General features: G+C 46.2%; 2 long non-coding RNA genes across 3 annotated transcripts in view; one reads left to right on the forward strand and one right to left on the reverse strand.

The window, feature by feature from the left end:
* The window catches only part of LOC123379253, a 39,312-nt gene that overhangs the window by 15,752 nt on the left and 674 nt on the right, over positions 1 to 22,886 (reverse strand). The window contains exons 2-3 of the long non-coding RNA XR_006583493.1: positions 12,585 to 12,752; positions 2,024 to 2,160 (exon numbers count right to left, since the gene is read on the reverse strand). This is a non-coding gene — a long non-coding RNA (uncharacterized LOC123379253). The remainder of the gene's footprint in view (positions 1 to 2,023; positions 2,161 to 12,584; positions 12,753 to 22,886) is intronic.
* Positions 10,144 to 22,842, forward strand: LOC109502828. 2 transcript variants are annotated; one of them, XR_006583492.1, is made up of 4 exons: positions 10,144 to 12,527; positions 18,869 to 18,976; positions 19,367 to 19,503; positions 19,904 to 22,842. It is a non-coding gene; the product is annotated as an uncharacterized LOC109502828 (long non-coding RNA). The 2 variants fall into 2 exon arrangements; XR_002161688.3 differs by having other exon boundaries at positions 10,145 to 12,527; positions 19,367 to 22,842.

Here is a 22,886-nt window from a genome sequence, read left to right on the forward strand (position 1 = left end):
GAGGTGAGTGGTAGAGAATAGCAGTTAAAGCATAGCCATCCTTTGCCTACTGATTGCTTTCTACCAAGATTGCTCTGTGTGTTTTCATACGTTACTGAATGCCTGCTTGTCCTAAGACCCTACGAGACAAGTATTACTATCACGTCATAGACGGTGACATACAGGGCAGAGCATGGCTAGCCAGTGGTCAGGCGAGAGGCTAGGATAGGCACCCACGGAGGCTGCCCAGAGCCTACACCTCTTCCCTCCAGCCTTGGACTCTGCACCTCCACCCTGCTAACACTACCCTCTTCTGCTCACTCTCTCCCCCACTCTCCGTCTTACACTCCAAGATGGAGACGCTGGTGTGTCCTTTCTAGCACCCCAGCATCCCTCTCCTCCCACTCCACCAAAGCCCAGCTAAGACCACTGTGGCTCTGTTCCTCCTCGGGAGCATGAAGCAACGGGCTCCCCTGGAACACCCTCCCTATTTCCGTTATTCCAGAAGTTTTCTCTCCTAAGAGGATCTCCAAATACCAACTTGGAGACAGCTCTGTGCTGGGCACAGAAAGGGCTATGCCTGAGCTAACACTTTCGGGTCCCTTCTAGTCTAGGGGTACGTGTCTGTCTAGTCAGTCCTGTTGACGCAGGTGTCAGAGGACGCATCCTCTTGCCTGCTCGGTCCGCCGCTATGTGATGACACAGAGCTTAGAGCTGCAGGCTCTTCGAACTGTGAGAGAATTTGCCTCTGACATCCTACGGGGGAAAAAAACTCGGAAAGAAACGTCCCCAGGAACTTGATCAGCGAGTTACTGTGCCAATCCTGGAGCTGGCAATTTTCAGGTTGTTTGGTGAAAACAAAACCAAACAAAACTTTTGAGTTTATACAATTAACCTACCACTGGTTGGGTCTTCCATTACTTATGGGCCAAGGCAGCCGACTGATAGGGTTACCCAAAAGCAGCCCTCCAGAAAAGGTGCTCAGTGACAACTTGTGCTCCATGTTGGCCACCGCTTGCCCCACCCTGACGTGCACAGCATCGGTTCCCCTCCCCAAGAGTCTCCAGGAAAGCTACCCTGGCCATCATCCCGCCTCAGTTCCTGGCCTTTGCAATCCCCACCCCTTCTGCAGGGAAAGCCACTCCCCATATCTTCACGGGGCTGCTTTCTTCCCTTCACCCACCTCAAAATCACCTTGATAGAGACAATCCCTGCCACCCAACCTTGAGTAGCCACCCACTAACTGTGTCTTACGCACTATGTTTCCTTCATAGAACATCTCGTGCTGTGCAAGTGTCTTCATTGTTTAAAATTTCTGTGCACTGGACAGCGTGCCCATCTTACTCACCTAGAACATCACCTGGCTCATAGCAAGTGCTCAGACATTGGTGTCCAATCCCCTGCTCATGCCCAGCTGTGTTTGTTATGGTGTCTCAGTGGCTCCTTCTCCTCCCCACCTCTTCCTCCTTCTTCCCCTTCTCTTCCTCCTCCTTTTCCTTCTTTTTTTTTTCTCCTCCCTTTCTTTTTTCTTCTCTTCCTTCTCCTCCTTTGAATCCACCTGACGCCCTTTAGCTTTCCTTGGCGGTACAGATGAGCTCTTTTCCAAATTAACCCCCCCAAATTATTAGAATTGTTGCCCGTGTTCTACCGCTGAAATCCCAGTTTGATCATTTCCAGTGAGGCTTGGTTTTTCGGCTATCACTGTAAACTGGGATGCTTTGATGGAGTGGCAATGTGGGGATGTTTTTAAGCTTCTTGTATGCGTTTCACTATATCATCATGGTGGTTTTCAATCTTTCAGACATTTTAATCTATGCTTAATTATGCTCATTCCCAGAGGCTCCTTAAAAGCAAATGACACAATTTTTTTTAATCAAATAAATAATACACACGAGGCCTGCTAAGACTTGATAGAAGCCTGTCTGATCAGCTAAAGAGGACAATCGGGAGACAGGAGATTGGGAGACTCATCACCCACCCTTCTGGGATTTCCAGCCACTCAAGAAAAATCTTCAGAACCTGGGAAGGTAGGGTCTGTGCTCACCATGTACCCTGACTTCTCCTCTCAGCTGGGATGGAATCTGCTGAACCTGATTGCTCTCGGGGATCAGTTTACTGTTCAGAAGAGTATCTGTGGTTCATCTTCCTTCCAACACAGGTAATATGGAGCCCATCTGGCTGCTTTGAGAAAAGGAGAAGGAGGTTCCATCATAGTTAGTATGGCCTGTTATAACAAAACACCACAGACTGGTAGCTTAAACAACAAACATCTTTTTCTCACAGCTCTGGGAGAGTCCAAGGACACTTCCCAAGAAGTCTGGGGAGTCCAAGATGAAGGCACTAGCAGATTCAGTGTCTGTTGAGAGCCCTCTTCCTGGTTTTCAGATGGCCATCTTCTCATTATGTCCTCCCATGGCCTTTCCTTGATGTGTATGTGGTGGAGGGAGAGAGAGCTGTTTTCTGATCTTCATTTTATAAGGGCATTAATCCCATCATGAGGGCCTTACCCTCATGCCCTCATCTAACTCTAATTACTTCCCAAAGGTCTTACTTCCAAATACCATCACCTTGGGGATTAGGGCTTCGAGAGATGAATTTGGGGGTGGACACAAACATTCAGACTCTCCTGCTATTTCGTCATAATGACAAGAGTCAGTGTAAGATTAGCATTGGACGTCCCTTTCCCGGGCAATCTGGGACCTCTCAGCTTGTGAAAGGCATCTGCTGATTTAGCCTGTCTAAACCTGCTATGCTCTGCGTGTTTCCCTTGTTTTGAGCAGTTTCAGAAGGACTATCAGCTAAGGTTCTTCACCCTTATCTAGCCAAGAGGTTGGCATGGGCCCAAGCTGGGTCAACCTAGATTGCCATGGAAATTTTAATCTTGAACAGAACAAAGACCTAAACTGAAGATGACCCAAAACCCTGGTAACTTCCCTGAAGACAGTGTCCCTTACTTTCTGCTACCTACATTCCCAGGTGCTCATGCTTTCTGATACTTGGTCTTGGGCTTTGGCTCTTAATAAATGACTACTACATATCCTTCACTTAATTGTATTCCCTTGTGAGTTGCCAGGTTAATATCCATAACTTAACGATAAAAGGACCCAAACCGCCTGGGGCACCTGAGTGGCTCAGTGGGTTAAGCCTCCGGCTTCCGCTCGGGTCACGATCTCATGGTTCATGAGTTCGAGCTCCGCGTCAGGCTCTGTGCTGACAGCTCGGAGCCTGGAGCCTGCTTCAAATTCTGTGTCTCCCTCTCTCTCTGCCCCTCCCCTGCTCATGCTCTGTCTCTCTTTCTCCCTCCAGAATAAATAAACATTAAAAAAAATTTTTTTAAAGGACCCAAAATTATAGACTTTTGAACAATGAAGCCTGGAGTTCTACACCTGCTCCCACCACTGAGGCCTCAGAGTATGTTTATGTTATACACCCTCTACTAACTCTGGTAATCAGTGTGAAAAAGGCCCAAATAATTGAAAGAAAAGGACAAAAAAAAGCCTGGGTCACTCTGTCTCTGGTCGGCGGTGTCATTTTCAAGTAGAAAACAAAAATGGTAGTTGCAAGAAACCAAGGGAAAAGGGGTCTTTAGAAAAAAAAAAAATCTTATCTGCCTTAAAAGCCATGAATGAAATAAAGGAAACAGTGTTCATAGCACCTGACTCACATGATTACTGTGGGTCAGCCATCAATATGTAGATAGAAGGAAAATAATTGGCATAAGCTCCTTGAAATTTCTGCCTACAGTCTCCCCAAGGAGGCCTTGGGGAGATTCCGACAGCATTTGAACAGCTAGGGCTTAGTAATGAGAACTGACATTCTAGCGTGTAATACAAAAGACACTTCCCTTTTGGAACCAGGAAAAGTACTTTAATCAGCCAAAAAGTTGCGACTGTAAAAAAAAAAAAAAGAAAGAAAGAAAGAAAGAAAAAAGGGAAGAGGATAAAATAACCCCCTCTTTTATTGTTTCTCTACTGTTGCGGGGCTCAGCTCCTACTGACTGTTCAAGCCCCTGTGCCATCTTCTAGGCCTACCTCATTAATGCCATTTGCTCATTGCTATGCCAGAAAACCCAGCTGATTAACAGGAAGTCCTGAGCTGAAGGTTGCCTGGGTTTCAAGTCGCTTATGCACACAATTCACACTCCATGTGTTAGGAGCTCCCTCCTTCCCTCAAATCACTCTGTGAGACTGGAGAGTGGGAAATCGGCTTTGAATTGTCTCTGGCTCCTCACTGACCGGTCACACCCCAGGGTGCCTGTGGAATATTTGATTAGTTGTAAACTCAAAACAACCATCACAAAGAAAGATAAAAGGTTAAAACCACAAGCAAGGCACCCCAGAGTGAACAGCCTGAGACACTGGAAAAGGTAAGCTGAGAAAATACTCCGACCCCTCGAAGCAGAAGCTAAAGATAAAACAAAGCATGTTCCATGCCCAAGGCAGAAAATTAAAAATTGAGCAGGTTCCATTCTGAGAGGAGTATTGCAAGGTGAGGCCTCCTTCTTCATATCCCACCCCAGCCCCTGTCATCCTCTCTGGAGTCCAGTCTTACCTACTGGCATGCTGTGTCTCCCTTTGTCCCCTCGCTTCTAGCTGAGATGAATACTTCGTTACTAATAAGTGTGCCTACAAGTGTCATCAACAGACAATATTTTCAAGGCAATCATCATAGAAAACTTGAGTGAAGCATCACATCCTGAGGGCTTTGGGTATGCACTTTAGGTATATATAGACTCCTTTGTATAAACGGCCAAACACATCCTTTAACACATTTTCAGAATCTAAAGGCTGGAATATGGCCAAGGTCATGCCCCCTTCCCGAGGGCATCCACAGCAATTTACTGATCCATGTGGCTCCCTTGCCTGACTTGAGATATCTTTGAAAATACAGTCAGCTTCAGAGTGCCCTATTTAAAAAAATGGTAGAAATATGCCATGATGGCATTGTAGTTCAACATCTCCCTCTGCTCAGTCCTGTTCTATGATTCCCTCAACGATGGTGATCCCAAGAATACTCCCCCAATAAACTTATTAAAATATTTTTTTAAGCTGGAGTAGACTGAAGTGGTCTTGGAACCCACCTTCATATTCTGTGACTGTAGAAATCCCCTCTGTGATATCCTTAAGAGAGAATCAAGCGGCCTTCCATGGAAACTTCCCCGTGTTTGGGGTTCTACATTCTCATGCAGGAGTTAAAAGGAGGTGGTGAGACGTTAGGGAAGTCCATCTCTGACACCAAAGTAGACATCAACACTGTAATGTGATAAACAAAGGACCACAAAAAAGAGGACAGCTTAGCTTCTGGAAGGGGCAAAAGGATGATATGTAAAGGTATTAAAATGTGATGGTCCAATAAATATGAGTGTCCAAAGTCTAGCCGAGAAAAATCATCAAATGGTACCCTGGCGTCCTTTTCCTTACAAAGTCGAGCTAATAAAGGAATACAGTGGGTCCTTCTGCCAAGAGTGGTATAGAAACAACACAGGGAATTTATGATAAAAGGCCAAGGAAATGGGCAAGAAAAAAGGAGCTGAAAATACAAGGACACTACAGAGAGAACCGTTAAACAAGCATCATGCCCCTGGCTTATCTCCTTTGCACACTGAGCTCCCAGAGGCTTCCAACAGAGCTCAACACGGTGAAGATTGACACAGAAAGAGTTTGGCTTGTCACATATCTAGAATAGCAGGGAAAAGTAGAAGGAGAGGCTGTGAAACATGGAGTCAGACAATTTCTAGCAGTCAATCAGGATGTTAATTTTTGCAGTGACTGTCTGCAGATATGGTCCTCAAACTTTGTGATCATGGCCTAAACCACTCTGGGAAATACCAAGATGAGGAATAAGGGAGCTGGTGATGAGTTGGTGTAGGTCTTCTTTACGTGGGAGAGCCTCCATCAAGGAGCTTCAACTGACATTCGAGTCTGGACTGTTAAAGTCCACTTAGAGGGGCGCCTGGGTGGCGCAGTCGGTTAAGCGTCCGACTTCAGCCAGGTCACGATCTCGCGGTCCGTGAGTTCGAGCTCTGCGTCGGGCTCTGGGCTGATGGCTCAGAGCCTGGAGCCTGCTTCCGATTCTGTGTCTCCTTCTCTCTCTGCCCCTCCCCCGTTCATGCTCTGCCTCTCTCTGTCCCAAAAATAAATAAACGTTGAAAAAAAAAAAAAAAACTATTAAAAAAAAAAAAAAAAGAAAGAAAGACGGCGTAAGCAGATTTGCATAAGCATGTTACTTGTCCAGGACAAGACAATAGAGAGTGGGACCTCTTCTAGTCTTGACCCAGCAAAAACATTTCCAAACCCTTTGCTGGCTAAACCATTATGTCTGTGGCTGGATTTGACTCCCGGGGTGCCAATTTGCAACCCCCACTCTTAAAGATGGGGACCTTCTGAGATTACCTGAAGCAATCACCTGCTTCTACCACTGTTCGCACTCACGGATGGATCAGTCTCCCAGCTATGTTTATGTTTTATTCCATGTCAGAGAATGGCCTCCCACATGCCCCTCTCCTCTTTGCTGCTACCCTCCCTCTCACCATTTCAGGCTCAGAAAAGTAAGTCAGTGCAACTGCCAAGATGGAGGGGAAGGAATTGACGAAGTGGAAAAAGAAAAATGTTGAATACCAGTGAGCAAAGCACAAAAAGCAGGGTAAAGACCTCCAAGATTGTTCAGATGTGATAACCCAGTTCTTTATACAAAATCAGACTTCAGCATCTAAAGATAGCTTCCTCCTTCCTTCTTGAGGAAAAAGAAAGCATGAGCATCTATTGAATACCTTAACTCTACCAAGCAAATACCCAGCACTTTACCCAGAGGGGCCCAGAGAATGTGGGGTGGGCTGGGGTTATGATCTACCCTCTTCCTTGTAGGCCATACACACTTTGATTCTCAGGCCACCCGCTCGGCTGATTCATGTCATTGAACAAGACGTTATGACTATGAAGGAAGGAGCGCAGGAACCAAAGGAACCACCTGTGCATTAAATGTTTGTAACCAATAGTAACACAGAATAAAACTAAGAAAACACAGGCTTCAACTGTGAAAAAGAGGACGAGAAACTTAGTTCTATTCCCAAAGCTCCTAAGCAAGGCTTTGTTTCACCGATGCCGTCTATACGTCGGTTAGTACTGCAGAGGTCAAGGATATCGAGCTTTAACACAGCTTCCATTTCAAACTTCATCTTTTTTTTTTAATAATTTTGCCCCATATCTGGGATTATTTGTGCCTCAGCCTCTCCCTCATTTTAACCCCTTCGACTCTTAAAACTCTACATTCATTTATTTGACAAACATGTATTAAGCACGTCACGTGTACCAAGCCCTATTTTAGGTGCTGGAGATAAAGTAGAGAGAGGGGTCAGTAGAGAACCAGGTAGATAACCAAGGAGCTTATATTCCAAAGGGAAGATGTTTGGAAGCATTCGTTGGCTAAGAATATCTCCCTTTGTTAAAGTTAATTTTTCCACGCAACTTAAACCACCTTACTCCTTTAGAAAGGAGTTCTTGCATAGAAAGAACTTAGACTTTCCTGGGAACCAGATCCAAAGACTTACAGGTTCTAATACAAAATAGTATTATTGTCACCACAGTATTAAAAATAAGAATGCTAATGCAGGTCACAGCCATTGCTTACGCTCACTCAATGAGCTCTGCACAACAGCCTACTTCAGAATCTAGAAATGTTTGGAGCATCACTGAGGGGCGCTGAAAGGGAACTAGGGACAGACTGGTGAAAGGAGAAAGGAACAGAAGAGAAAGAATGGAGAGAAACAGCCAGGAAGGAGGAAGATACTAATAAAAAGAGAAATACAGAGGAGGTGGGGCTACAGAATGAAATAGAAAGAGAGCGTGTGCATCAGAGTGACAGGACCCATCAAACGATAGGACCAGGTCGAGGACACAGAGACACCAAATTTAAAGAGGTGCTCATTCTCAAAGTCATGCACGTGCCTAAATATCTTGGTTTCCCTTCCTAATCCCCGCCTTGGCACCCAGGACCCCTTTGTAACCACATCAGTGCCACTGGTACTCAACGCTGGGCTGTAATAAGTACAATCGCGTCTCACTTTCTCCCGATTGGACATAGATGCACAAGAATTGCTGAGACTCAGGTTCTTTCTACCTCTCATGCCATCTCCTTCCTGAAGAGGCTCTCTCATTCCCCTGAGCTCTCCCTCTTTTATGTTCAGGGTTGTTGTGCTGTCGAGCTCTTAGGGGATTGCTAGCTGTTTCACAGGGGCAACTTTTGTGTCTCCAACTGATGTTTGAGCAACTGGAGGACAGACGCCACGTCTGTCCACAAGGCCAAGGAGAGTGATGGGCACACAGTAGGTTCCAATTAAATGATTAAATGAACGATTGGTTGGTCGGTTAGTGGTGGTGCTGCTGCTCAGCTGTAGAGCTAGAAATGGAGATAATAACCTTTAGCTCATTTTTTGCAGGCCACCCAAGTCACATTTCCCCTAAGCAGCTATAGGTCACACACAACAGGTGTGCGAAGATCTAAGGGTGACACTGAGGAGGTATCAGAGACCCCCCTGGATGACAGTGGAAAAAGAAAGCAAAATACAAAACAAGTGTCTGTGTGAAAAGGAGGATGAGACTTGAGTCCACTAAGAAGTGGTTATCTTTTGCTTCAATAACAGAATGCCCAGACTGTCATCTCTCCCACTTATGAGGGTGGGGGGCTACTGTGCATGCAGCTGAAATGCAAAAGAACCTAATCTGCAGAGAAAATCCCCAATTTCCATTCCGGGTAGAATATTGTTAGCTGCTATGTTAAGCCCAACACTACAAAGGAACTAAAGTCTTTGGTTCTCTTTGTGCTTATGAACAGCCCCCTAAGCATAAGGGGGGAGTTTAGCCACTGGATAACACCTGTCTGGGGTGTGTTGGTCCTCTACATCAGCCTGGCCCATCGGCAGAGCAAGCGAGATCTGGCCTGTGCAGGTGAGTAGTAGACAATCGTCGATGTTTAGGAAAATCACCACCAAACACCATTTGCTTGATCTCAGCACCACTTCTGGATCCCTGGATCTGCAACCCTTTTTAGGCCAACCTGGTTTGAACAAGATCTCACCAGCGCTTGAGCCTCAGCTGCCCTTGCTCTGGCTTTCCAAACCCTGCATCGCATCTCACGGGCAACACAGCTCTTGCCCCCTGGGACATGCCGTGCGGCTGGTATCCTGACTGAGCCAACCCTGGTGGCCCTGTGAGTGCAGTGACCCAGACACCAGGAAACCACTGACAAAGCAGCAAATAGGAATGGCAGCAATTACAAAATTCTCCACCGCGCTGGAACCAGGTCTGCGTGTGGCTGGCAGATGAGGCCAGGAGACACCCCCATCCCTGCTGGTATTTATGCCAACTGATTTACCTGGGGCCTGAGGGGACCTCAAGGGAGCATGTGATTTCTGTGTACAATCGGGATCCAAACATATGGGCATAGCAGGTGGAATGGGAGGAAGTGGGGAAGGGAAGGCACCCTGAGTCAGTTTGCATGGAGGGAAAGCAGGGCACCCGAGAAAGGCCACACAGTGACGGGAAGAGCCTGGAGTGTAAACCAGATTCAGCAACACGTGCTAAAAATCTGGGAGAAGTCATGCTTCTGACTCAGACGGGTTGCAGGTAGTGGGGTGACCCCATCCCAGCTGCTCCACGTGCATGTGCCAGGGAGAGAAAGAATTCAGTGTATGAAATAAACCCTTATGAAACCCTATCATAACCGGGGGCGTATGCAACCCTGCTGTCGGATCTTCTGTAGCTGATCGTCACATGGAAGGAGAAGGGTTCTCCTCTTTTTTACCAAAGCTGCCAAGTTGTCAAGGCCTGTGTAGCTGGGGAGTAGTGGATGCCAGGACCGAGGCCAACCAGGTCAAGGTCAGAGGCTGGGGCTGATGTGTGGGCCCTGTAAGATACCCCTTAGGCACTCTCAGGACTACACTTTGGTGAAAGGGTGCTGAGGATGGAGAAGAGCTTTGCAAACTTTCATGGAGTTGGTGGAGTTGTGAATACCAAACATAATGGTACCTATTCCTGCTCACTGGCTGGTAAAGCTTGGGGATCTATTCGTTATGCCCACGCACCAAATATCCTAGTTCCTTTTTAAGGGTGTCCGGAGATATCTGATCTACCAGAACCAGCCATGCTGGTTCTGTCCTAGTGATAAGAGGTCAATAACTAGGGCACCATCAAGGACCTTAGCTTCCATTGGTCCAGAGAAGTGGGCTCTCTCCACGTAGAGAAATAGGAAGCCCTTCCTAATCACTATGCCCACAGTGGCCCTTTTGTTCCATCATGAAACCACCTGTGCTATCCAGAGCCTTCCTTTGCTCCAGCAAAGATGACAGAAAGCCTTCACTGTACACAGACGTCCAATGTCAGCCCCATCATCTGCCACATTCCAGTATTATCTATTGTATTCTGTGCATCTCCAGCCAGAGAGGAGGACGAGCCAAGCTTTCCACAGTGTTTTTTCATGTGCCTAATCATCCCAGGCATGCCTCTGGTTTCCTCCCTGGCCCTGCAAGCTCATAGTTTGTTTCCTTCTGTGGTGAATGTGGGCACGTCTCGCAGCTCAGGGTGGAGAGCCATGAATCATGAGCAAGAGGCACTAAGAACACTGTGTTTCTGCTGCTTCCCCCACAAGTCCCAGACAGCCTCGTGGGATCCAACTCTGACCCCAGTGGAGTTCTTCATCCATGACTGGTGCCTTCAGGAATGTGTCCGTGGGCAGCAAGAAGAGTTTCAAATGCAATAGAATGGGGCCACTGACTTTTTTCCTTTCTTTCCCGGCTGGATGGCAAGAGGACCCTGAAGGTTGGTGAACTGCACGAGTAGGTAGACACCGAGGCCCGAGGCCTGCTGCTGAGTCATTTCAATCCGTTTCAGATTCGATTTGCTCAGTGCATGGAGGAGAACAAGGCTCCCAGTGGAGATATCATATAGCTAGAGCCTAGAAGTATTTTCTTAATAGATGAAATTTAGAAAGAATTTGAATCTTCTGTGCTGGGGAGGTAGGTCGCCGAGCGAAATGGTTGGGAAAAGGAAACATTTGGCTCCAGCGATTCCAAAGGACATTTCACTGATCTAAATATTTGTCCAGCTGAATTGCTATGTCCACTGTCACCTGCCTGGAATCAATATGTTCAAATCAAACACAGTCATCGGCATCTGAGCGTGGAGAAAGAACTTCTTAAACCTGAGCTGGCAACTGGGAGGGTGAGAGAGGACTCAGACAAGGAGCTAGGACAGGGGAGCGCTTTGCCACCAAGTGGGGGACCTGCAACAACGGTCAATCCCCTAGAGTTCGCATCTGGATCCCGTGATTCAATGACAAGCTTCCGATCGTCGAGGTGCGGTGAATAACTTTGATAGTCAGGACAGCGTATGCATTTTTTGAGAAAGACTTTATCTGTTGGAACAAACACTTGTTCTTTTTGCTTTAGCCTTGAACCTCTCAGGATGCAGACAGACCACTGTGCTCGGAAGGCACAGACAAAGCTGAGCATACTGTTCTCCTCACTTTTTAAGGAGTTTTCTTAAGATGCCTGTGTCAAGGCCTTTTGATTCTGAGTCATATGAGTGTTCTCCAAGGGGGTAAAAAAAAAAAGAGGACTTTTCGATTTAACACTGTTTCTCACCAAATGCATGCAAGTTGGCACAACAGGTAGCCCAGATGTTTACAGCCCCTGCAGCGGGTTCACAGAGGCACTAGAACCTTCCTAGGCCCTGCCTTACATGCAGTGTGGAATTAGGTGGTGAACCCATGACAGTGCGGGAGAATCAGGAAGGACCAGAGTCCCGCGGCTCCCATCATCGACAGAGGAGTCTGCACATTTGTGTGGACAGCACTGTGCCCAGGGGCCGGTTCCTGCCACTCCTGTCACCACAGCTATGCAGCCAAGGACACGTCGGATCTTGTGACCCACCCTCTGTGGACTGAAGGAGAAGCGCTTCTGGGCCCTATACATGCTTTTTATGTGCTTGTCCGGAAAGGAGAACGTAGCAAGACGCAGTGACCATTTTTTGTCATCGTTCTTAATGTGGTAGAGTGATTGCAAAAATGTCCCCAACTCTTCACCCTGCCACGAAGCCACACCTCTGCAGCGTGACGTTGCATTTCCTCCCGCCAGTAAGTGTCTCCCTGCGCTTGTAAATCTGGACTGGTCTTGTGACTCACTTTGACCAACAGAATGTAGGGTCAGTGATGGTGTGCCAGTTCTAAGCCTCAGCCTCAAGAGGCATTGAGCACTTGTGCCCTTTCTCTTGGACCCGTGATTCACCTATGATTGTGCTCTTTCTCCTGGACCACGGGAGCAAGCTGCGCTGCTGGATGAAAGAGACACTGCCCCGGTCCCCCTGTCACTCTCGCTGAGAGCCAAACAACTGCCAGACTTCTGAGTGAGGCCTTCCTAGACCAGGCAGCCCTTGGCCCATCTGCCCGCTGACGGCAGATCCGAGGAAGCCAAATCAGGATCAACCAAACCTGGCCCAAGTTAGCAGCACTGCCCGGCTGAGCCGTAGACCTGTGAGCAAAAGCAAATGCCTGTCGTGGTAAGTCATTAACTTCGGGTGACTTGTAACACAGCAAGAGCCAAGTGTTACACTTACTCGATTCAGGGAGAGGGCACAGCATGACGGGATGGTGTAATACCACCCTTCGGGCGTCCACGTACTCATTTATTCCACAGATCGTGGTTGAACTTCTGCTCTGTAACAGGTACTGCTCCAAATTCTGAGGATGCAAGGTCCCTGCTCTCTTCGAGTTTGCATCCCAGTCTGGGAACACAAACCACAAATAAATAAATGAGTCAATAAAATAATAAAAATATCAGCTAGCAGTAATACATAGGGCCGCTGAAAGGGCATGTGATAAAGAGTAACTGTGTGGCTACTTTGGCTTTATGGCCAGGGAAGCCTTCCTTCCTGAAGAAAGACTTAACTTAGGCGAGAGGAGGTACAGAGCACAGAGGGCTTTTAAGCCAGGAAAAGAATTAAGATTTTCATGTCAAATGCACTAAGTGAGCTATTATCACTTTTTAATTTAATTAATTTAATTTAATTTAATTTAATTTAATTTAATTTATTTATTTTTGAGAGAGAGAGAATGCATGAGAGGAGGAGAGGAGCAAAGTTAGAGGGAGAGAGAGAGAGAATCTTAAGCAGGCTCCGTGCTCAGCACAGAGCTCGACACGGGGCTCGATCCCACAACCATGAGATCATGACCTGAGCTGAAATCAAGAGTCAGACACTTAACCGACTGAGCCACCCAGGAACCCCTAGTTATCACTTTTTTGAAACAAGAGTCTAACATAATGTGATTGATGTTTAAATGAATCCCGCTGGTGGCAGACATTGTTTTGTTGTTGTTTTTTAATGTTTATTTTTGAGGGAGAGAGAGACGGACTATGAGCAGAGGTGGGGCAGAGAGAGAGTGAGACACAGAATCCAAAGTAGGCTCCAGGCTCTGAGCTGTCAGCACAGAGCCCGACGCAGGGCTTGAATTCAGGAACCGTGAGATCATGACCTGAGCGGAAGTCAGACACGTAACCGACTGAGCCACCCCGGCTCTCCCAGACATAGAGCAGTTTTCAAGGGTCAAAAGTGGAAGAAGAAAATCGGTTAAGAAGCTCCTGCAATAATTTAGCTCGGGCCATGGTTACAGTAATTAAGATTAAGAGAAATATGGTTTAGGGGAAGAAATAATCGGTCTTGGGATGAGTTACGTGTGGAGTCAAAGGAGAGACTGGAATCCAGGGTAATGTCTAGATCTTTGTTCAGTCACTGGATGAACCAAGATGGAAGACATCAGGGGAAGGGCAGGCCCGAGGGCCGGGCTGCTTGAGTCTGGGACGTCCATCCGTTAGGACAGGGAGAGGCCAAGTGTGTGGGAGGCCACATGGGCCTAAAGTCCTAGGGAGGGGTCAGCACTGCAGAATAGGTTGGGGGTCACTGGCATGCACATGCCACAGGCGTTGGACTAGATGAGGTCACTGAGGACAGTAATTAGAAAAGCAGGAAACACAAAGATAAGCCTTGGGACACACCCCCACCGATGGGCCGAGCAGCTGAGAAGTCTCCAGCAAAACAGACTGAGAAGGAACAGAGAGTAAAGGAAGGGGCAAATGACGAGGGACATATGGTGTCACCAAAATCAAGAGGGCAAAATAGAGAGAAAGGAGGTTCTACTCTATGGTATTGAATACTCCTGACTGATACAGAGGACAGGAACCTTCCTGAAACCATTGAATTTGGCAAACATTCAAATATCTTGTGCCCTCTCTAGGACAATGATACACCCCAAACATAAAACGGATTGTGAAATTATTCTCTGGTCTCTCTGTCAAAGCAGCCTTCTGTCACTGGATAGTTGAATTACTTAATACCAGCTGTCCCCACTCCTCTTAATCTCTGTTCTCATAGGTTCAGTTATTCCTCAAATTTCATGATTTTCCAAAGGCCCAGAAATATGAAGACCCCTCAGGTGAATCCCTATAGGATTCTCTGGAATCTATAAGTTTCATGACAACAAAGATGGCATCCATCCTGTTTACACGGTATCCCAGCAGCCACTGCAGTACCCACCCACAAATAAATTCTTACAAAAGTTGAGTCCATGAATAAACATTAAATCCCATTTGACCTCCTATCATCAATACTGTACATGGCTTCTTCTGGTAACCAAGCTGCCACCACCTTATCCCCCTGTGGATGGATGTGAGGCATTTTTTCAATATTCTCCAAACCGAGGCTTCTCAGGGTTAGGATCCTGTCTCGCTCTTCAATCTGTGTAGCGTCAAGTGCTGCTCTAAGGCCAGTTTCCTGGTACTGCTAGTGACTTCTCTGATGTGGACTTCTCATTGGCCGACGAGACTTTCCTGGTGACCTGCCCATCCCCACAGTGGGGACAAATCGTACCCGCAAATTATGTCTGAGGGTCCCATCTCCCAGGACTTTACCTTTAAGATTTCATGAGTGTTTCTTGCTCTGTATTCAATTCACACATATGCATGGTCTGTGTGGCTGGATGCTAGGATGAGTCTGTGTCAGCTCGGCCCAAAATGTTGTCTGTGTCTAAAAGTCAAGGTTACAATGCCTAGCACCGATATCTGGGAGCATCCATGTGGCTTTTGGATCCCTGCAAGGGTATGACTTTTACCCTACAATTCTGACCTTGATGCTTGTGTGTGACTCAGTATCAGAGTTTGTGCTTCCAATAGTTCATTTGGACCCTCTCTCAGAGAGGGGCATTCGGTAACCATTCCAAATGCACCTAGAATAAATCAGCTGCTAATCTGAGGGCAACTCTGTTTCCCAGGACAAGCAGGTGCTAGGAGGCAGAGCGCTGAAAAGTCAGCCTCAGTTGATCTGAACAAAAGGCCACCCTTTTTCACCTTTAAACTGATTTCACCTAGAATCATGAGGGTTTTGGCAACTTTTAAAGGCCTTGGTAATTATTCTGGGCTCACCCCTGTAACTTTCTGCTGCCACTTTCTACCGTAAATAACTCATATTTGCTTGGCCTGTGAAAGGAAATTATCGCAGAAACAAAATCAGATTTTAGCTGAAGTCAAGACACATATTAAATCTGATGCTTCACAGATGAATACAAGCCCCTCCACCTCTGACAGGCTTCTCCTGGCTGTGTGCAGACACTTAATAAATGCTTTTGATGAAGGTCCCTCTGTCTTAAAAGGAAATTAGATTGTTCTGACAATATCTCTTCATCGCTAAACTGCTGGTTATTATCCAACAGCTTGTGATCCTCTAGGTGTTTGCAAATTGATTGTTTAATGTTTTGCATTCTTCTATGTCCACATTTCCAGGGTCAGCAGGCACATCTACAATTCCCAGTGTAGGTGATGTGTTTGTCCTTTGCTGGTCTTTGGGTGTTTCACTGAAAACACACACACACACACACACACACACACACACACACACACACTGTTTTGTTTCAAAACAATTTCCCAAGCTCTTCCTTCGTTCACTTCTTTGTATTTACTGACTACCAAACATGTATGAACTAGCACTGGGCTAATCACTGGGGATACATTGGTATGCAAGACAGCATAAAAGCTAGTGACTGTAATTTCAGATTGTAGTTAGGACCATGGATAAAATAAACAGGTGCTATGATGGAAAATAAATGTGACAGCCTTTCTGAATAGGAACATTTTAAGCTGAGCTCTGGAGAGTGCAAGAGGGAGGGACAGCCTTAAAAAGTGAGTAGAAGGAAGTGATGAATGCAAGGGCCCTGGGGTCCTCTTCTGGTCTAGCACCTAATGGAAGGCAAATGGGAGTGGACTTTGGAAAGAGGGTGAAATGAAGGTAAGAGGTGGTCATATTATCAGGAAGCTTACAGGTTGGGTGAACATCCATCCCAGTTTGCTAAGAACAGTCCTCGTTTAGACCGTTGGCCCTGAGTAATTACTGATAAGGCTCTTTATTCTCAAAAGTGCCCTGGTTTGCATAATAAATTATATGGCCATCCTATTTTTAAAGGGCAGGCCAAAGAGTTGGGATTTTATAATACGAAAGATAGAAAATCAGGAAGGATATTAAGCAAAGATATGAGAGAATTTGATTTGTGTTTCCAGACTGTTCCACCTGTAGTCTAAAGGGGGCCAAGCATGCAAGTGAAAGAGAGCTGTAGTAAGGTTACTGTAGTGACCCCGGGAAAAGTGGATGGTCAACAGAGAATCACATTTAGAAAATATCTTATGCAGGGATGCCTAGCTGGCTCAGTTGGTGGAGCGTGTGACCCTTGATCTCAGGAGTGTGGGTTTGAGCCCGCCCCATGTTGGGTGTAGAGATTATTCAAAAATAAAATCTTTAGAAAATGTATGTATCTTATGTTAGGCAATAGTCTATCATCTTTTTCCTTTTCAAGCCCTCAGTGCTGGTTCCAGTAGACTAGACACTATGGTGCTCTGTGGAGGCCCCACCCCTTCGAGACTGAGCCCTCTCTTCCTCCAGCTGCCAAAAGTGTTAGCTCTTGAAGGCTCACAGCTAAGTTCCTCCCCAGGAATTACAGAAGGGAGCTGCCTTACTCTAGGTTATGCCCCCTCCTGGGAACAGTGCACGTCTGATTAACTGGTTGGTATAGGGGTACAAAGGCCCCATCCCCTTGTCTCAACTTGGGACATCTCTGAAGGGCCATCCCAGCTCCAGAGCTCCAGGTAAAACCCACTGAGGCCTCTGTTGCGGGTGCATCACTGTTCAATCCCCTCACCCTCCAAACAGGGGCTATTCCCACCGCACTGCCCCCAAAACACTTGCATGCAAATATCCGCTGCAGAGTCTACTGCCGGGGGAACCTGGCCTACAATCCCAGTGTTAGCACAACTTTCCATTAAAATACGTCTTTGGTGTTACCTACCCTGACATCCCCACATCTAATCAGGAGGTAAAGCTTCCCTGGTGCTTTCTGCTGGGTATATAAAGAATCTTTTCCTATTGTCTTTTATGTCCTTTGTAAATTGAATCACCTACTTTGTTTTGACCTGGATAATTTTCTCGGCAAACAGTTGTACTGGTTCATGCTACTGGCTTCCTGTAAACTGGCACCCTTCCCACTTTTTGCTGCATTCCACATGCTTATTTCAGATCTTGCAAAACAACAGCTCTTCTATAAACACCTTGATTTTTGATTACCTAAATTTAGTTTCTTCTTTTTGTACTTGAATTATTTCCTTAGGGAATGTAAAGATCGCATAAATTCCCCCTTTATTTCTTTTATTCATGAGATTATTCCTGGTATTTCTATACAGTAATTTGAAATCTATTGAATACTGAAATAAATTACAGTAGGACCCCATTCTTCATAGCTCATTATCACCAAGAATGCACTGCATCATGGATTAAATCATGCTCTCCCAAAACATAACCACAACCAACAAAAGATGGATGCTGGGTCATTAGAGGATAATAAGAGAGAGTCGGCAATCTTTACAAAGTAACACATCACATCTTCACTCCCTCACAGGCATAAGAGGGATAAACAAGCATGCAGGTGGGGGGGGGGGATTCACCCTAGGAACCGGGAGAGGAACGTCCACACACTTTGAGCACAGGGGCTTGCTGATGCAACCTGGTGAGGTCTCTTAACTTGTTTCCAGTCACCCAGCCAGTTGAAGTTTCCCCATCCCACCTTTGCTCATTGTGAAGAGCAATGAAGAGCATTGTGAAGAGGGAGGAGGCAAAGACTTGCATATCTTATTTCTCCCCATTCATTCACTCAACAAATATTCTTGAGCACCTGCCATGGTGCTACGCCCAGGTAGCACTGTACTAGGCATAGAGCATGTTGGAAAACCATTCACGCTCCCTCCACCCCACCCTTACCACCGCCACCAATCATGACATACAATGTGTCTCTTGGTCCTGAATCCCAAAACAGTATAATAATAAAAATATTCCACTTTTTTGTTTTGCTTTTAATAAGTTTCCTTTCATTAAAAGTCAAAACTTCCATTTCAGGTTATCTGTCCTTAGCACAACTTCTACTGTGGAAATCTTTAATCCTCCAATTAAACTTTCCAGTTTTAGAAAGATTAGGTCAAAAAAAGTAGCTTCTTTAGTTGACCCAGAAGCAACCATTGTACCTAATACTTTTCAATCACTTGCTTTCACTTTTATTTCTGAAACATCGGTTATATGATGCACTTCTCACTTCCAGTTTATGTCATAGTAGAAAACATGTGGAAACCAGTTAGAACTTCAGCTCTGTAATTTATGAGCTGTTGGATCAGTCTCCTTAGTCTCTCAAAGCCTCAGTTTCCTCATCTGTCAAAGGGAAAGAACACATAATTTAAAGGATTTTATGAAGGTCAAAGTGAATCCTGGCAGTAAAGGCTTGAACCATGCCTGACACGTGGTACATATTCTAACCATAGGTTCCCTTCACCTTTCCTGCCCAGAATGTCCATTCATTCATTCGACAAATTCACGTTGATGCTTAAATTGTACAAGGCACTGCTTCAGGCCCTAAGGACATAAAATGGGTAAGTAGGACAATGTACCTACTGTTATGCAGCTTCTATTCTAGTGGGAGGAGACAGGCAGTAAATAAATAAAAACATAGCAGGCAGCGATAAGTGCTAGGATTAAAATTAATCAGGAAATACATGGGGTGTGGTTGTGCTTTATGTTGTGTGGTCAGGGAGGGCCTCTCTGGGGAAGTAAAGTTTGAGCTGTGACATAAACGACAAGAAGAAGTAAAGTCAACTGAACATGTGAAAGAGGAGCTCTCTAGAAAGAGGATGTAGCTAGTGGGAGCCCTCAAGAAGGAACGGACTTGGACGACTTTCTACAAGGAGTGGGAGAGTGGTGGGCAGAGGCCTGACCATTGTGGGCTACTTGGTCAGAGGAAAGAGCTTGTATTTTCTTCTCAGTGCAATGAGGAGCCTGTGGAGAATTTAAAGCAAAGGAGGAACAGGATCTGACCTACATGAATCTGAACCATCAGGAAGGATGGGCCAACAAGAGTAGAAGGAGGGAGATCATTTAGGAGGCTCTTGCGGTCACACAGGTAAGAGATGTTGGAGGCCTGGAGCACCATGGGGGCCACAGGGATGGTGAGAGGTACACAGGCGCTGGGGAGGTCTCAAAGCAACGGTCATCTACATGTCTGCAGTTGGGCTGAATGGAGGAGAAAAGCAAGGGGCCAAGGAGGATTCCTAGGACTAGACTAGCCACAGAGGTGCCATTTACTGAGACAGAGGACACAGGGGCAGGAGCATATTTATGGGAGAAAATCAAGATTTCAGTGCTGGACATTAAAAGTTTGAGAGGCCTCTTCAACATCTAAGGGAATATGACTATAAAGCAATACATAACAGAGTATATGAGTGTGGGTTTCCAAAATGGACCAGGGCTTAAGAGTAGGGGTATACATTTGAGAGACATGACTCTAACGATGGTATTTAAAGCCACAGAACTGGATGAGATTCCCCAAAGTAAGGATGTGGATGGAGAAGAAGAGGAGTCAAGGTGCAGATCCCGAGGCAAAGCAACACTTAGGGGTCCAGCCGAGGATTCTAAGGAAGAAAAGCCAGTAGAGAAAAACCAAGAGGGTGTGAAATTACAAAAGCCAAGAGAGTGTTAAGCAATGAGGGTATGACTTACAACTGCTACAGTCACTGGGCTTACTTCACAAGAACACCATTATCAGGAAACCAGCATTATACCCAATCACCCACCTGTCAACCCCAGGAGCCATTTCAGCATTCACTCCTCAGATATATCAGTGTTATGGGTCGCACTGTGTCAATAAAATAAGTTATGTTGGAGTCCTCACCCTGGTATCTCAGAATGAGACCTGATTTAGAGATGGGGTCTTTACAGAGGTAATCCAGTTACAATGCGGCCATCAAGGTGGGTCCTAATTCAATATGGCTGGCGTCTTATAAAAAGAGAACAACAGAGATACACCCAACGCCCAGGGAGACCGCCAACGTGAAAACGAAGGTCGAGATCAGGTTGATGGAGCAGAAGACAAGGAACACCAAAGATGGTCAGCCAACCACCAGAAGCCGGGAGACAGGCAAACACCGACTCTCGCTCGCGGCCTCATGGCCTTCGGAAGGGCGCCATGTCTCAATTTTAGACCTCTCGTCAGAATTCCGAGAAAATAAATTTCTGTTAAGCCACCCAGTTTGCGACACTTTGGCCAGGCAGCTTCAGCAAACAATACAGGCCTTCAGCATGCTGTCACAGCAGGGGTCTCCTCTCCGGGTGGGCAAAACACAAGCTAGGTTTCTGGGACAGTGTTAGCCACTGTGGGATCCCTCCGTGGGCTTTGTGCTCAGGGTTTGGAAGTGGAACAGTGTCGCCAGCCCTTGTAAGAACACTTGCAACACAATCACACGAGGTGAGTAGTGTGAAGGCTACAAGCTTTAGGGTAAAAATGAAGCAATATGCTGGAGGGAAGCAAATCGGAGGGAGCATGTCTATTCAATACGGAAGAAGCGAGGAAACCTGCCATAAAAGAAAGCATCATTGTTCATGTGGCGTTCGGCCCCCAGAAGTAACCCCAGATGGGGGGGAAGGTCCCCCTCCACTCTGCCTGCCCAAATGAGAGATGGCTTGTTTGGACAATGTACACACTTCGAAAGCCTCCTCTTTCTCTCTGACTATTTCTGTTCCCACAAGGCCCACAGTTTCTCTTTTTATCCTAAATTTATAAAATGCCAAAGAAAATATGACTTTTTAGAAGATTCAAAATCTGGAAAGTACCCTTAAGGTATTGCAGTTAAGCTGTTTTTGATGATAAGGAGCAGATACCCGCAAATGCGTTCAACTCGGATTGGGGGCCAGGGGATTGAAGTCAGGAAGCCCCATGAGGTAGTAAGAGAGACATTCTGTTGAAACCAAGATCTTCTGTAATACAAATAGATCACACTTACACAGCATGCCAGGCACCGTGATACATGCTTTACGTGTGTTAGCTGATTTCTTCCTCACAATAGCCCTTTGAGGGAGATACTGTACTTCTCCCCACTATACAGATGAGGAAGCCAAGGTAAAAACAAAACAAAACAAACAAAGAGTAACTGCCAGGGTTAAAAGCTAGCAAGTAAGGAGCCAGGATTTGAACCAAAATGGGCAGGCTTCAAGGAATGTTCCTTTAAGTACTGGTTTATGCTACTCCATGGGAATCCAAATGGAATGGAAGCAGATTAAGGATTTTCCCTTTCTCCCTCCTTCCGTCTAACTTTCTCCCCACTTCCTTCTCTCTCTCCTTCTCTCCCTCCACCCTCCTCTTTCCACTCTTCTCTTTACACCTCCCTCTGACTCTCTTAGTATTTCTCTTCCCCCTCTTGTGTATATACTCTGTTCTCCTTTGCCTACTAACTAGTTTATTCTTTCTGTATGCTCTGTGTTGCCTTTTTGTACCCAACAGCTTCTACTTAATCCTAACTCCTACTCCCTTGTACCTACAGCCTGGACATGGCCCACTTTGGCTACTCCAAACTCACACTGGTCACTACCTCACTGGGATTTCTTAAGAATCCCAGCGCACAAAGTCCAATTGGCTCTGTCCATGAGCTGCCCCCCAATCCAAATGGCTATGGCTACCTACTGAGTCATAGGGAATGAAATATGGCGGCCCACTCAGGGCAGCCACCAAGAATGATGCCTAGTAAGCAAAGCATCACCTTCATTTTTGACAGAAAAACTGTCTACTGATCACGTCTGTCACAGATAAGCCTGCCAGCCAAGTCCCCACTGCTCCCTGGCCCATGCCCGAGCATACGATGCCCCTGGTATAATAATGCTCACGCATGCTGTGCGTCTCTGTGCGATGTGGGTAGCTGACTGCAAGTGAATAAATGAGAATCTTGTCTGGCTCCTTCGAGAGAAGACAAATGGGCTGGAGTTGCGAGGCATATTGGAGAGAAGGGGAACCCAGGCATCGGGAGGAGGCATAAGACAGAGAACCGCATCGTTCCGTGAAACTCAACAGAGATCTGCCCCTTCGACAAAGCAAGGTCTCCATCTGTCTTGGGAGTAAAAGCTGGACACTGGAAAAGAGAAGCTGCCTTGGTAAAAAGTCAAAGGGAACTCAGCCTAGGCCAGGGGTAAGCTCGTATTTGAACTAGAAAGAGAAATTCGATTCTTCTGGGAGAAAGGGAAAAGATGCTGAGCTACAAGGAGGCTGGGCTCACACAGCCAGATTAAGACATCTTGCCTAGAGCACATGGCGTCTCTGTATCAGACTTCTGTAGTCCCCAAACAGTGAATCAGTCTCTGCAAGAGACACCTGCACTCTCAGGCCTGGATACAGAAAGGTATGCAGAAAGCAAGTCTGCTAGCAATTTCTTTTTTTTAAAGGTGACTCTATTCCAGATAAAGTATTCAAATGATACATTATTATGTTTCCACATAATCCCTTAACAGATTTGAACAGCC

The sequence above is a fragment of the Felis catus genome, chromosome C1 (assembly GCF_018350175.1).
Source record: "Felis catus isolate Fca126 chromosome C1, F.catus_Fca126_mat1.0, whole genome shotgun sequence".
Lineage (NCBI taxonomy): Eukaryota > Metazoa > Chordata > Mammalia > Carnivora > Felidae > Felis > Felis catus.